The sequence below is a fragment of the Lactuca serriola genome, chromosome 1, assembly GCF_051521515.1.
Source record: "Lactuca serriola cultivar US96UC23 chromosome 1, Lser_US96UC23_V15, whole genome shotgun sequence".
Classification (NCBI taxonomy): domain Eukaryota; kingdom Viridiplantae; phylum Streptophyta; class Magnoliopsida; order Asterales; family Asteraceae; genus Lactuca; species Lactuca serriola.
This window is the reverse complement of record NC_136408.1, coordinates 175,159,962-175,176,772: the sequence shown is the minus strand read 5'-3', so window position 1 is coordinate 175,176,772 and position 16,811 is coordinate 175,159,962. Positions and strand designations below refer to the sequence as shown.

Here is a 16,811-nt window from a genome sequence, read left to right as displayed (position 1 = left end):
TCCGGCGATCCATGTTATTTAGCATGGCCATGACAGCTGCAATTTCTTCAGTTTGGGCCTCTCCACCGCCTTTGCTTCCGTCTTGCCTCGGGTTATGGTATTCGCGGGAGTGTTTCGCGAATTCTTCAATTAGCTCCTTGACCTCCCTTGGATTTTTCTTTGTCAACGGTCCTTGAGAATCAAGGAGTTGTCTTGTCATCACATTGACCCCATCATAAAAGATTGACATCTCTTGCTGCACATTTAGGTCATGTTGAGGGCAATTTCTGAGTAAGCCCTTGTACCGCTCCCATGCTTCATATAGTGACTCCCCCGGTTGTTGCTCAAAGTTGGCTATCGCCTTCTTGAGTTTGGCTATCTTGGATGGTGGGCAGAACTGGTCCAGGATTTGCTCACGCATTTGAGCCTAAGTGGTGATTGTACCCGGTGGAAGTGCTTTTAACCACTCCTTAGCAGCTCCTTTGAAAGTGATGGGAAGCATCCTAAGCAAGACTGTATTTCTGGTGACATTTGGGACATTGAAGTAATCCGCAATGTCGTTGACTTCGTCTAGATGCTTAAAAGCATCCTCATGATCCTTCCCGAAAAATGGGATGTCCTTCAGTGCTGTCAATATGTGTCCCTTCAGCTCGAATGTGGCAGTGGCAGGAATTGCGGGTTGGACTAAACCAGGACCCATATCTTCTCGAATCCGCTTCTTGTATGCTCCCATGGACATTTCTTCAATTGCTGCCATCTCGTTCCTTGGCTCGTTCTCGGGTTCACTTGTGTGTTCTTCAAATTCTGGCTCGGTATCGTATTCGGACTCGGTTTGCACGGGTGTGTGATCCAAATGCTCAAGATTGCTCTTGTGCTTCGCTGATGAACTTGACTCTCCTGTCTTCTTTCCCGACTTCCTAGAAAAGGCTGACTTTAATTCTTGCAAGGGCGTCTTTTTCTTGTGAAGTGCAGACTCGGGGTCTTCCAGTGGTGGCACCAAGTGTGTGTTTGAGCCTCTGGTCATGAACTCCTGCAACTTGCTAAACTAAAACGTAAAACTGAACTAAAATAAGAAAAACTAACTACAAACTAGAATTTTAAAAAAAAAATTGTCTGTCCACGTCGTGGCAAGTATGTGGCCACGTCGTGGACTCTGTGATTAACAGAAAAACTTTTTATTTTGCTGAAAAATTAACTTTTTGTGGTTGTGACTCCACAAGAAGGATCGATTAATTTAATGCAAATAAATAAGCAAAAAACTAAGCCGTTCCCCGGCAATGGCGCCAAAAACTTGATGTGCACAAAAGTACCCACTAATTTTAATATTTATAACCTAACAAACTTAACTATCTATGCACTTATAGGCAGTGTACCTAGTCAGATTACAATATAGATTAGGTAAGTCGGGTGTCGATCACAGGGAACGGTGTTCTAATTAATTTACTTACTATTAAATTAACCTAATTTATTTAACAAGTTTAATAAGGGGTTTTATCTGGTTTTACAAGATCAGATGAACTTAAATCAAATTCAATAAATAAAAACACACTCTTGTTTAGTTTGAATCCACTTCTCCCTTATAGCTAGCTAACAATTACGGATTACTAAGTTGGTTTTTAATTATATTAGTAATTTAGTTCTATCTTACCAATACTTAACTAATTCATGTCAAACCATGTATGTTCACACATAATTAAACACATAACTAATTATAGATATAAATATGCTATGTAAGATTTGTTGTGTAAACGCAATTATGATCACAATTCACGTTCTCTAGCACAACTAAACTTTATTTATTCTAATTATTAACTAAGATTGGTCAATCCTAGCTCTAACAATTCAATGTTCACTAAATTATTAGGTAAACAGGTTCATGCAGTTTAATGGTCACTAAGCTACACAGAACATGCAATTAAGCAATTAGATAAATAAATATTAACATGCTAGGTCATACAAATCAAACACAAGCAATTTTTTTACCAACTAAGCTTAATCCATAATCATATAACTATTCATAAGTTTAAAGCTTCATCTAGCTAAACAAGAGTAGCTAGATTCAGCTGCTCATCATAGTAATTAAACTAACACAGCTAAAACTAATAAAAGACATGTTCTAAAAATAAACCTTTACTTCTTTTGGTGTTGAAAACCCTCTTCCAGAACTTTTCTTTCGTTCTTATTCGTCTCCTGGAACTCTTTTTCTTCTGCCAAAAGTCTTCCTTTTCGTAATAATCAGGAGAACTTATATAATCCTTAAAAACTCGCGCCACGTCGTGGGCTTCAAGCAATCCGTATCCTTCAAGGAAATCCTCCGTGTCGCGATGCTTATCTTCTGGAACACCCGTGCCACGTCGTGGGCTTCATCGCCACGTCGTGAATTTAGCTCTTATCGTGAATTTATTATTTTCTTGTCTTCCAAGCCTCCCATGTTCCCCATTTTGTCACCTTTGGTCCCTTTCTTCGAAAATCCTTTGTATTGACTGAAAATAACAATTTAAACTCATAAGTATCATTATTCTAAACATATTATCAATTTATTAATAAAAATGTACTTAAATACTGCCTAAAAATAAGTATAAATATGGCAATATCAAAATACCCCACACTTAGGCTTTGCTTGCCCTCAAGCAATATCAAGACTGAAACAAGCACCTAGAGCCTGGTATGAAACGCTAACTAAGTTTTTGAAGATGTCCAAATTCAAACAAGGTTCGTTTGACCCAACCTTCTTTCGTAAGAAGGAAGGTAACCACCTTATGATTGTTCAAATCTATGTTGATGATATCATCTTCGGCTCAACGAATCCTAGCTTAACGGCTGAATTCAGAAAGCTGATGGAGACTAAATTTGAAATGAGCTCAATGGGTCCTATTAACTTTTTCCTTGGCTTAAATATTAGACAAGGACCCGAAGGCATCTTTATTAACCAGGAAGCCTACACCAAGACTCTCCTTGCTAAATTCGGCGTGATGGGAGACTCAAAGGTTAAAGTTCCGATGGCATTCGGCACCAAGCTCACTCCATCCTTGGATAAGCCAGCAGTCGATATTACGCTATATCGCCAGATGATTGGTTCTCTAATGTACCTTACTACTAGCAGGCCTGATATAATGTTTTCTGTTTGTTACTGTGCTAGATTTCAGGCAAATCCTCGTGAACCTCATATGCTTGCAGTGAAGAACATTCTCCGCTATCTAAAACGAACTACCTCTCTCGGCTTATGGTATCCATCAAACTCAGGTTTCTTTGTTCAAGCCTACTCAGATGCAGACCTTGGAGGTTGTGGACTAGACAGGAAAAGCACCACTGGAGGTTGCCAATTCCTTGATGGGAAGTTGGTTAGCTGGCAATCAAAGAAACAAACTTGTGTATCTCTGTCTACCGTTGAAGCAGAATACATCGCAGCTGCCTCCTGTACATCTCAAGTGATTTGGATCCAAAGCCAACTTCGGGACTATGGACTCAATATGAAAAAGATCCCACTATATTGCGACTCTGAGAGTGCAATTAGGATCTGTCATAACCCAGTGCAACACTCCAAGACCAAGCATATAGCACTAAGGTATCACTTCATCAAGGATCACGTGGAAGATGGGAACGTCGAAATTCATTTTGTTCGAACCACTGATCAACTGGATGACATCTTCACCAAAGCTCTTCCTGAAGCTTCTTTCAACAAAATTCTACAAGGGCTTGGAATGATGGAATCAGAGTCAGTGCCAAAAATTACCTCTCAAGATCAAAAGTAAGAAGCGAAATAGACCGAACGTTCAGGTTCAGGTCTCTGGTGTACCAAAATAAACCGAACGGTCGGGTTCGGTTGTATCATCTGATCTTCGCTTATCACTCAAAGGTAGTTTCGTTGGTTGTAAATCTTTTGTATTATTTTTCCGAATTCATTTATCTTATTGTCAAATTTCTTTTCTTTTTCAAACTTATTTTTTTTGGCAACCGAAATAGACCGAACGTTCGGGTTCGGCTCCAAAATTTTTCTCACCCGAAATAGACCGAACGCTCGGGTTCGGTTCCAAAATTTTCTCAACTGAAATAAACCGAACGCTCGGGTTCGGTTCCAACATTTTTTTGTATAAATTTTTTTATGTCTTATTTATTTCGATCAAAAATTCCAAAAATATTTTTTCTTTCGTAAATTCAAAAACTCCAAAAATATTTTTTTATTTTGGCTTTTAATTTTTTTTTATTTCATTGTGGGTAACTTATGTCACTAGCTAAGTGTCCCTAGAAGCATGTTGTTGTATGTGACCAAAGCCTCATCTGATTCTGAATAAAAGCCTTACTGACTTGGTACAAATAAACCTTGTCTTCCCAATTAGGCTTTCATATTTATTCTAATCATGAGCTACCTAACTCTCTTCTCACATGAGATAAGAGTTTTCTGCTTAGTCCTTATTTTAATAGGAGAGGTACTTTGGTTTCTTTACACCACCTACATTACTTTTCTCCATCACATTCGCTTCACAAACGTAACCCTTGAGACTCTCAGACATTACCACTGAGGTTTATGGTTGCACAATTTATGTGTTCCTGATCTTAGCTTCGTGTCACTACGTGCTAAGTGAAACCCACAATTCAATACCTACTATGCATTGACGGTGAACAATTAACTTGCTCTAGCTTTCACTAATGAATTGACGAACTTATCCATGGGGGTACAACATGAAATCTCTATTTTTCTTTTTGAGTGATTCCTATGAAATTGTTATATCCAATAACATTTCTTCCCTTGGGATCCAATTTTAATTTTTTTTTTGAGATTTCGCATACATTAGTTTACCTTGCCACTTAAATTATCTCCAACCTACTTGTTCAACAGACTACATTGGTCTCACAAGTACTTCGTTCGATTTCTATCTTATATCAAGATCAGGAATTATGAATCGAAGCGAAAGCCACCCCATAAGCCTAATTAAAAGAAGCGTTTCAACACTTCTTAATAAGTGTATGATCGTTATTCAACGGGAAACCACATAAACACTTTAAAGTCTGTCTTGGCTTTGAAGGAAGAGATTCGTGCCCGACATCCATTGTTTCATGTCTTTATTGACATCACATAATCCCTCAAAAGTGTTGCTTTATTTCTTTTTCTTTTACACACTCAGCACGAAAATCTTTTTGATTTTCCTAAATTCTGGTTTCATTAATTCTAAGGAATTTTAATTGGATTGGTTGTTATAAAAGGTTGTGGTTAATATTGATCCACGTGGCGATATTATTTTAAAGATGCCGTTTCACTCTAAAGGGATAAGATGATGAAATGATGACTCAGGCGGGAGTCCAATCGATTTGATTTCAAACGGCGCAACAGGGAAAAGCATGCGAATAGGAACCGTTTCATCTCCAAACGGCGCCTAATGGGAAGGCGTGTGATTAGGGACTGACACTTTCTCTCCTGCGTAATCATCGACACACCCAACTGTCACGCGTCAGTCACCTATGAAAAACCCTTCGTTTTTCAATTGAAGATTTGGGAAAGATTTTTCTCTCTCCTTTTCCCACACTATAAAAGGCAATGTGCTCCACCGTTTACCTCTTTACAGCACCTATATTCCCAGAGAGCAAGAAAATCCTCTAAACCTCTACTGTTCATCATCTCTCCCACTTTCATCTCCACAATGGCGGATTCTTCATCTGTTCACGCAACCTCTCACATCTTGCCCATTCGTCCCCAACAGAGTTTGATCATTGATCTCACTCCTCAGGCGTACGACACTTTCATGTTTCCCATCATCGAATGCCTGAAGTTCTCGCCAATCACTCCTTCTCTTACCAGGGCTGAAGCTGTTCCAATGGAGTTCCTGTCACAAATCTTTGCCACGGCTCACTACGACAAGGTCGTCGACAGGATTTTCTTCGATGTCTTTGAGCACAAGGCGTCGATTTCCAAATAGAGGTTCTGTACGCTGTTAGGGTTTGACCCTGATTCTTCGAGGGTTAATCCGGAAACCATTCCAATGGGTCATCTATTCAACATGTTCTACAACATGGGGTACACTGAGGTGCTCACTACTGTCACGAAATTCAAAAAGTCGTGCCTGCCCCCTCAGTGGAATGGGATGTTCACTGTTCTTTTCAAGGGCTTATCTGAACGAAGTGCTGGATCCGATGGGGCAAGTCGTTTATTTCTCTCCATCATGTACGGGATCTACAATGGCATCAACATGGACTACGGGTCGGTCCTATGGCAACAACTCATTCAGAGTCTCTCTTCTACTTCTTGACACTCAGAGATTTCTTATGCCCGGTTCTGGACTATTGTCACGAAATGGGTGATGGACAAGTACCACGTCCCCATTGTCGCTGATGCTCCAATGTCTTCGATTGGTACTTTCCATACCACGAAGATCATTGTGTCGGATGCTTCGAAATTTCCATTCAACAGGTCTATCCCGGAAACGATGTATGGTGATGTTCCTGCTGACAGCCAGATCATTCAAACGTACAAGGAGTTCAGACGCAGACAAGCCTGCTCCAGAGATGCTGAAATCAATTCATGACGCAGACAAGCCTGCTCCTAGAGGCAAGAAGGCTGATAAGGGTAAACAGGTGGCAAAGGGAGCAAAAGGCCCATCTCCCAAGAAAAGGAAAACCACTAAGGCTACTCAGTCTCCGCCGCAGAAGAGAAGAAAAACCCAACCGAGACGAAAGTTGATTATCGCTTCATCCTCAAGCGAATCTGAGGAAGCGGGTTCTGATTCAGTTGGATCTCAACGTGGCAACACTCCACCACGTTCACCTACCCCAGAGATACATATTTCTACTTCTCCTATCTCTTCTCCACCAGTTACAATTCCATTTTCTATTCCCCCCATAACCTCCACCACTCAAATACCATCCACCTCCATCCCCGTACCACCACCAATCTTTACCGAAGCAACAACCACCACCACTGCAGATGTTAGAACCAACGTATCTGATACGAGGGTTCATACTGACGCACCAAAATCCACCTCAGCACTCGAAGCCACACCAACAACCGAACATACCACCCAACCCGAAACTACTACTACTACCGAGCCTCCAGTTTCACCACCACCATCTTCTCCTGCTCATGCTTCAGAGGAAGAAGAACCACTCCTTGGCGGGGAGAATATGACTTTTGATTCGGTCTATTACAGTCCGTTTCAAGTTCAAAGTGACGACGATGACGATGCTCCTGTCACAAAGAGGCATCTCAAGGAGCTACATGAAAAAATCGATTCGCTCATCTCCTCGTCTTCCACATCTCAGTCCTCCATTTCTGAAGCTGCCATTCAGAAAATTGTTGAGGCTTTCTCCAAAGCTCATCAAGTTTCTATCGATTCCGCCACTGCAACCATAGATGCCTCAACCAAATCTTGTGAGGCAGCGACCGAAAAAGTCAATAAACTATTCACTGATGCTTCTTCCTTGTTGAAATCTTTACAGGAAACCGATGAAGCCACCTCGACAAAGCTGGAACCAATTGTCCACCAGCTGGCTACATCAGTCGCTTTTGAGCTGAAGTCGTTCGCTTCACTTAGACAATCTATTTCTGATGACAACTCAGCTTTCAGAACAACCATTGAGGAACGTCTCTCCAAGCTTCAAGAAGACTTAGCTGCCGAGAACACTCTAATGGATGCTCTCGCATGGAAGACTACCGCTCTGAAGGTCAAGAGTACTCAACTCTCCAACTGCCAATAGGAGATTGACTCTCTTCGATCTGAAAGAGAGGTGGTTAAATCGTGTGTTTCGGATGTCCACTCTGCTATCTCAAACATCCTTGAAGCACATGACCCAATCATCAATTATTCAGTACGTCGTACCCTTGTAGAAAAGCTTACTCCCGCCCTTTCTCTTCTGAGCAAACTTGAAGGGCTCCTTGATTTCGTGTCCATTCCAAAACAAGGGGGAGAAAAAGAACAAGTGTCTCAACCACCTCCTACATCAACAACAACTCACACAACCGAACCTCCTCCAGTAGGCCAAGCCTCAGGTTCCGGTGTGAAAGACAAAGGCAAAAATATTGCTGAGGAGAGTGACGATGATGATAAAGAGAAAATTGCCAACCTTCTGAAGCGTCAAGGTCGAGATAAAGAGGCAGACATCAGTGCTCGTGTGGCTAGAGAGGCTGAAGAAGCCGAAAGAAGAAAGAAAGAAGCCCACGACCTTCTTGAGAGCAGGAAAACTCTTTTTCCTCCGTGGACTCTTGAGAGGCTGATTAAAGAAGCCATTGACACACCAAGTATCTTGTGGCTAGAACCTGTGATGTATTTAGATTGTTCTAACACTGTCGACTCTCAGTTCGACATGCCACTGACCCGAAAGGCGTTTGTTTTTCATGCCTTTGACAACATTGCTGAGTTCCCCCATCCTCACTCACAGGTTGATCGGGACTTAGTCGAATTTTATCTGAGGGTAGCTCAACCTCAATACCAAACTTGGAGCGCTCAGAAAATCATTAATGTTCGGGTCCTGAAGCCGTACAGGGAAGGCAACTTCACCAACGTTCGGTTCGAGGTACTACGGGGATCTGCCAAAGCCGAACATGCCATCTCACTTGCATATCTTCCCAACCTTAATCCCCATGATTGGATTATCGTGCACAACATCCTTCTTACAAACGAAGCTGAATATGGTCCGATCATCGACCACTTTAAGAGGATGCTTGTATGCTATATCATGGAAGTTGCTCTGATGGATCAGGAGATTGCGTGCGTGCTCAAGAAGAAGCCTACCATATCTCCTGTTGGCTCTGCCAGTGATCTCAACATGATGCAGATGGGGAAGATTGACCCAAAGAGAAACTCTGTCATGTTTACCAGGAACGAAGGACAGAAATGTCTTTTCGCCTTGGCAGACAAACATCTCTACACCACTGCCTGTTTGGAACACGTTTTGGGGATCATCCATCGGTGCAAGCAGAACACAGCGGATGATGTAAAGTACTTTGATGATATGATTCAATGGTACATTCGGTTCAGACAGGCTATCCTTTCTTTTATCACACGTCTATTCGATACAGTAAAGAAGGCTCCCGCTGCTGGCCCAAGCAAGAAGAAGTAGTCTCGCTCCAATTTGACGCAAAGGGGGAGATTGTTGGGTCGTATTTTGTGTTGCGTCTATTGGGCTCGTTAGCTAGTCCAATATGTATCTTCGGTATGGGCCTATCCATCCATGAGTTTTGTAGGGTTTAGTATAAATAGATGCTTGCATGCATCCTAGAGAATGAGGACAATTAGCAATGATTAGAGATTTTATTGTTTAGCAAATTTATCATTCTTGTTTTGTAACCCTAGAATCCTCTACAGTGGAAGTTCTTAGTCGAGCTCTACTGAGGATCGAGTAATCAAATCATTCAACACATCTTGATTCATACTTGTGTTTTGTTTACTGTTTTTACGTTCATCGCATACCTATCACAAAGATCTAATCGATCAAAGAGTTAATTAATAACTCATTACTTACTTATTGTCCAGCAGTTTGTTTCCCGATTTCCGATTTGTTTGACAAAGAACTTAATTGAACACATCAACTTTGTTCTGACCGGGCCCGAAACATAGGTAAAAACAAAATCATCGAGAGGCCCATATATCAGCTTCTAATCCAAGAAGGAACAGATAAACTTCGACTCATATGCTTGCTCTACTACTTATTGAATTATACACAAAAGCACATTTTATAACATCAAGTTACCAATGCTTTTTCGTACAATCAATGCATAACCAACTCATAGGCAACAAATCATATCTCTAGGTTTGAAGACTTATATGATATTACCGTCTCACGATCACTTGAGATAAATTCCATGAAGTGGTTCCAGTAAGCATGGGTTGAGTCTAATGCTCAGAACTTATGAGCACTCATGAGTGTTGTAGCCATGTCCAACAACTTAGAGCTCTACAACCAATCATGACAGTCTTGATTCATACCTACTTCCGAAATATGACCGACTGTGGAGGTTCGGATAATATGATATACCAAACATAATTATTTGGAAGTCAAAACATGCAAAAGAAATATAGTAAATGATTGACAAGAGATAGCAACACTTTACTCATAAATAAACACACGTTTTATTCATCATCAAATGTCAATTACACTTTAAAATTTTCAAAATTATCTAACTACTAAAACTAATATCATCCTTCGGTCCTATGCTCCGAGCATGTTGGAGATGCTTTACCCGAGTCAGTCCCTTCGTGAGGGGATCTGCTGGATTCTCATCCGATGATACCCTCTTTGCCACGAGGAGTCCTTCTTCTATTCGATGTCTGATGAAATGGTATTTTCTGTTGATGTGTCTAGATCTCCCGTGATCCCTTGGTTCCTTGGCTAAGGCAACTGCACTTTCACTATCACAGAAAATTTCCATTGGCTCCTTAAGAGCTGGTACAACTCCAAGGTCTCCAATGAATTTCTTCAGCCATATCGCCTCCTTTGCTGCCTCGCTTGCTGCTATATACTCTAATTCGCAAGTTCAATCAACCACTGTCTCTTGCTTGGAACTCTTCCAAGAAATTGCTCCCCCGTTTTAGGTAAAGACCCAGCCTGACTGAGAGCGGAAATTATCCCTATCAGTTTGAAAGCTAGCATCACTATACCCTACAACTCTCAAGTCATCACTCCCGCCGAGAGTAAGGACCCAGTCCTTAGTCCTCCATAGGTAGTTGAGGTTATTCTTTACCGCAGTCCAGTGTGCCTTGCCAGGGTTCCCCTGATACTTGCTAACCATGCTTAAAGAAAAGGCTACATCAGGTCGAGTACACATCATAGCATACATGATGGATCCTATAGCCAAAGCGTAAGGTACTCGACTCATTTATGCTATCTCAGCCTCAGTACTCGGGCTTTGTGTCTTACTCAATCTGGTGTTACTGTGGATGGGTAACTCTCCTTTCTTGGAGTCCTTCATGTTGAACCTCTTCAGCACCTTATCCAAGTAGGTACTCTGACTAAGTCCAATTAGTCTTTTACTACAGTCTCTCAAGATCCTTATCCCTAGAATATAGGCAGCTTCTCCTAGGTCCTTCATAGAGAAACACTTCCCAAGCCAGGACTTAACTTCCTGCAGAGTTGGGATGTAATTTCCTATGAGTAGTATGTCATCCACATACAGTACCAAAAATCTAACTATACTCCCACTATCCTTGACATAAACACAAGATTCATCTTCACTCCTATAAAAGCCAAACTCTTTGACTTTCTCATCAAAGCAAAGATTCCATCTGCGAGGTGCTTGGTTTAATCCCTAAATGGATTTCTTAAGCTTACACACTCTATTAGGGTACTCTATATTGACAAAACCCTCTGGCTGACTCATGTGAACATCCTCATCCAACTTTCCATTAAGGAAAGCGGTTTTGACATCCATTTGCCATATTTCATAGTCATGAAATGCAGCTATAGCTAACAGAACCCTAATAGACTTAATCTTGGCCACTGGAGAAAAGGTCTCATCATAATAAACTCCTAGAGTTTGTGAGAAACCCTTTGCAACCAGTCATGCCTTATAAGTGTGTACATTACCATCCATGTCAGTCTTCTTCTTGAAGATCCATTTGCACCCTACAGTCTTACGACATGGTACATTCTCAACCAAGTTCCAAACTTGATTGTCATACATGGACTGTATCTCGCTGTCCATTGCCTCTTTCCACTTGGCTGACTCAGGGCCTGCCATGGCTTCCGCGTAACTGTTAGGTTCATCCAGACCTATTAGTGTCTCATCACTGATAAGTGTATCACCTTCCACAATAATATGGAATCCATAGTAATGCTCAGGTGCATTCCTAACCCTTGTGGAATGCCTCAGAGGTACAAACTTGTCAATTGGTTCAACGTGAGTTTCCTCCTCAAGTTGAGTGCTAGGGTTTGAAGTTCCTTCACCACTTGACTCTTGAATTTATTCAAGGTCAACTTGCCTCTCACTGTTTCCTTGGCTTATGAACTCTCTCTCTCTCTCTCAAGAAAGCCCTCCTAGCTACAAAGAACACATTTTAACTAGGTCTGTAGAAGAGGTAACCAAAGGATTTCTGTGGGTAGCCGATGAAAATACACCTCTCACTTCGAGGTTCGAGCTTATCATGAGTCTCGCGTCTCACGAAAGCCTCGCAACCCCAAATCTTAATGTGGTCTAGTTTGGGTACTTTACTAGTCCACATCTCATGAGGAGTTTTGGCAACTTTCTTTGTAGGGACCAGATTAAGGATATGGGAAACAGTCTCTTAGGCATACCCCCAAAATAAGATTGGTAGCGAAGCTCGAATTATCATGGAATGAACCATATCTCATGAGGAGTTTTGGCAACTTTCTTTGTAGGGACCAGATTAAGGAAATGGGCAGTAGTCTCTTAGGCATACCCGCAAAATGAGATTGGTAGCGAAGCTCAACTTATCATGGAATGAACCATATCAACAAGGTTCGATTACGCCTCTCAGCTACACCATTTAACTGCGGTGTCCTGGGAAGTGTCAATTGTGAGACAATCCCACATTCCCTAAGATAGTCGAGGAAATCTAAACTAAGATACTCACCACCTCGGTCGGATCGAAGCATCTTAATGTTCCTGCCCAATTGATTCTCGACTTCCTGTTCAAATTCTTTAAACCTTTCAAAAGTCTCTGACTTATGATTGATTAAGTAGACATATCCATATCTACTGTAATCATCAGTAAAAGTCAAATAATAACGATTAGCATCCCTTGTGGCATGTTTGAAGGGTCCACACACATCCGTGTGTACAAGATCCAACAAACCTTCACCCCTCTCACACGAACCTGTGAAGGGCGACTTTGTCATTTTTCCAAGTAAGCATGATTCGCAACTATCATCCGACTTTAGATCAAATGACTCCAAGACTCCATCCCTTTGGAGTTGGCCTATGTGTTTCTTGCTTATATGTCCAAGACGACAATGCCATATTGATGCTTTATCCAAGTTATTATCATTAACAGAATCAATACACAATACATTATTTCCTAAGTCATCAACCACAAATACAGTTTCATACACACCATCACAAGGTAATGCTTTAAAATAAAGAACATTATTAAAAAAAGCATTAATCGAACCAACTTCATTATCAAATGAGAAGGTGAAACCTTGTTTATACAATGCATGAAAGGAAATAAGATTTCTTGCCATTTTTGGCGAGTAACAACATTTATTCAAATCTAAACTAAACCCACTACTTAGCGATAAAGTATAAACTTCAATCTTGGTGACAGGTAAAGCTTTCCTATTCCCCATGATTAAGTTTATTCTTCCATGCTCCACATTCTCACTTCTTCTTAGTCCTTGCAAATCAGAACAAATATGAATACCACAACCGGTATCAAGGACCCAAGAGTTAGAATAGGGTGAGTTATTAGATAAGATAGTGTAAATACTTGCATGGTTGGGTTTAACTTTCCCATCCTTCACATCTTGCTAGTACTTTGGGTAATTCCGCTTCCAATGTGACTTTTCATGGCAATAGAAGCATTCAGCCTCTTTTAGGTCAGAAGAAGTAGTGACGAAACCTTTCTTGGTTCCACTTGAAGAAGAGCCATCAAGGGTCCTAGCCTTGGTACCCTTCGAAGAGCTCTTCCTCTTCTTCCCTCTACCTTTCCCGATTGCCAAGACAGGGGTGGAGTTTGGAGTAGGAGTGTTAACAACCGACTTACCTTTAAGACATGTTTCTACGGTCTTTACGAGTCCTTGAAGTTTGCTGAGTGTGACCTCTTCCTTATTCATGTGATATGTCATGCATAATTGATCATAGCACGAGGGTAAGGAGTGCAAAATGATATCTATTGCAAGCTCCTCAAGGAAGTTCACATTAAGCTTCAGCAAATGATCCACATACCTTTGCATTTTCTGCATGTGGCTCATGACGGAGTCTCCGTCCTTCATCATTGTTGTTATCATGGAGCAGATGATTTCATACCTCTCTTGTTGTGCACTTTGATGGTATCTTTCCATCAGATCTTGGTGCATTTCAAAAGGGTAGAAGTCCTCATAGGACTTTTGGAGTTCTGCTGTCATGGTGGTCAACATTATGCATGCCACTTTGGTAGTATCCCTTTCATGTGCCTGGAAGTCAGCGATCTCCTGGGGAGTTGTAGTGGTCTCATCAATCTCCTTAAGCTCCTTATCAAGGACATATTCTTTGTCTTCGTAGCGGGTAATCATCTTGATGATTCTGATCCATTCATTGAAGTTGGATCCATCAAAAGTGACTTTCCCACACAAGTTCATAAGATTAAAGGAGCCATTAGGATTAGAGCCAAAAGCAGCATTGTTTGAAGACATCTGAAAGAAGAGAACAAGATTAGTTTAGATATTAAGAGAGTCCTTAATAAAACACCCAAATGTAATATTAAGGCTAGGATGCAATCACAATATATTATAACTTAGAAGAGGTATGCCATAATCCAAGCTATAACATATTTGAAAGGTAAGTGAATGACGATTCACCAATTTCCACCATGAAAAACGACATATAAATATTAGGTTTTTAATTGGTTCTTAGAAATTCCTAGATTCTTTTGAGATTCAATGAACTTTTCAAAGGCATGTTTCAATCTCGAGTGTGCCCTCCAAGTTTTGTGATTGGGATACCGAGGATCACAAAACGAGGTGTGAAGTAACCATGCAAATCACTTGGTACCATTAAAGTTCATCAGTCAATTGATGTGCCGGTTAACCATACACGCTCCACCGATACTATGATAAACCTCAAGTCACCCTTTACCTACCTTGTTAAGTCCAAGTTAGTGTGCCGGTTAACCACACACGCTCCACCAACGACTTAAACAAAGTGTAAAGTGTAATTTCATGGATTAGCACCTTATTCACATTTTCCTAAAGTAACTAAGATGGGAATTTAATAAAACATTTTAGTTACTTTATAATATTCATCATACTTTTAATGAGAATTTATAAGTCCTTGTCCTACCCATTCGGCCAATGACCCTCCACCGATCAAGGAAGCGGTGGGTGAGAGTGGACACCCATTAAGTTGCCATTTTATAGACAACAACCTTATACCTCCCTTATAAACCGGCTTCGTGAATGAGGCGTACTAGCGGTAAGACGATTTGATCTTATATATATATATATATATATATATATATATATATATATATATATATATATATATATATATATATATATTATTAACTTATAATATTATAAAGTATAAGGGTTGAATTTTAACTTTTAAAATTCTAAGGGTTGGAACTAAAGTTTATTAAGTGACTTTACATGTTCCAAAACTTGAGGGCAAGTTTTGTAACCTTACAAAACCTTTCACATTCATAACTTATGAGTCATTAAAATGAAGACTCTTCATTTTATAACTTATGTGTTCTTTTAATGGTTTTTAACAAAAAGAGACTTTTGGTTATCCATAACTTGAGGACAAGTTATGGGCTCCATTAAAACACATAAAGATCATGAATTAATCATATAAACAAGTAACTCCTATGATCTATCAATAACTCATAAGAACATGAGCATTCATATCAAAATTTCAAGAACATATGAACACATATAACCATGAAAAATTGATATTAACCATTGTAAATGGATTAGAACAACCATTACACCATCTAAAACAAGTTTTATAACACCAAAACAGTTTAGGGTAATGTTTCTAGTCCATTTCAAGCAGCACAAATCGAATTTATGCATTCTGCATGACCAACTCGTCGAGTACACGAACTGACTCGCCGAGTTGGTTGCATTTTCACTTGGACTCATCGATCCCTCCCCATGGACTCGCCGAGTCCCTTGTACAGACAACAAAAAAAATCGATTTTCAACACTATTTTGCATCAAGTATTCACAAACAAGCCTAGGCTCTGATACCACTGATGGGTTTTGAGCATTCTAACACTTCCTAAGTGTTAATGCAACCCTAATAAACCTTGGATCTATGTTTGTCTAAATACATGCAAAATATGATTTCCAAGGTTTAAAATCCTATCTAGCATACATGGGGAACTTTATCCTAAAAGGATGGCTAGAATTACATACCTTGTAGTTGATTTGATTCCTTGAAAACCTTGAGAGCCTAGCACCCCAAGTGTGATGCCTTAAATGCTTCACACAACACCAAATGCCTTTGGAATGACTTTTGAGAGAATGCAAACACTCAAAATCGGCCTAGCCCTCTCTTGTACTTGTGTGTAGCTGATTTTTGGTGGAGAAGGTGTTACTTATATAGTGTGACACATATAGGGTTACACCATGTAAACCCTAATGTGTCATGACTCTTCATTTCCATGACCCATGGGTTTGTAACTCCCATGGAGCATCCTATGGGTTTAACCCAACTTGATAATTCATGGAGCCTTTTAGCCCACTATAAAAGTTATAGATGATTTACATAATCAACCCATATATTTAATTAGTTATCTTTTGATCACTTAATTAATTCCAAATTAATTCTTGATCAATACTAATTAAATAATACTATTAATATATTAGAACTTATAATGTATTAATAAACCACAAGTTTTATTTCTCTCATTTAGTTTGTCTAAATGCATGATGCCATGCAACCCAAATGGACCATGTCGGGTCGGGTCAAGTATATACCAGAAATAGTTATGGACTTAGACACCTTATCCAACAGTATGATGGGGGAACTCACTAAGCTTTGTGCTTATGGTTTTCAGTTTTTGTTTCAGGTCCTTCTTCTTCGAATGGAAAGGAGTCGACACGATAGCAGTGCATCACACACACGATTTTCCGCATATGTGATTCTTGGGTTTTACACTCTGATGTTGTTTTATCATGACATGTTTTGACTATTGATACTTTGGTTTTGATATGAGTTGATACTATGGTTGTTTTCAGAC

General features: G+C 40.1%; 1 non-coding gene across 1 annotated transcript; it reads left to right on the top strand.

Moving 5' to 3' along the window:
• The first annotated feature begins 245 nt into the window (after positions 1 to 245).
• Positions 246 to 352, top strand: LOC145080635 (small nucleolar RNA R71). The gene has a single exon (XR_013695230.1). It is a non-coding gene; the product is annotated as a small nucleolar RNA R71 (small nucleolar RNA).
• Positions 353 to 16,811: the final 16,459 nt, after the last annotated feature.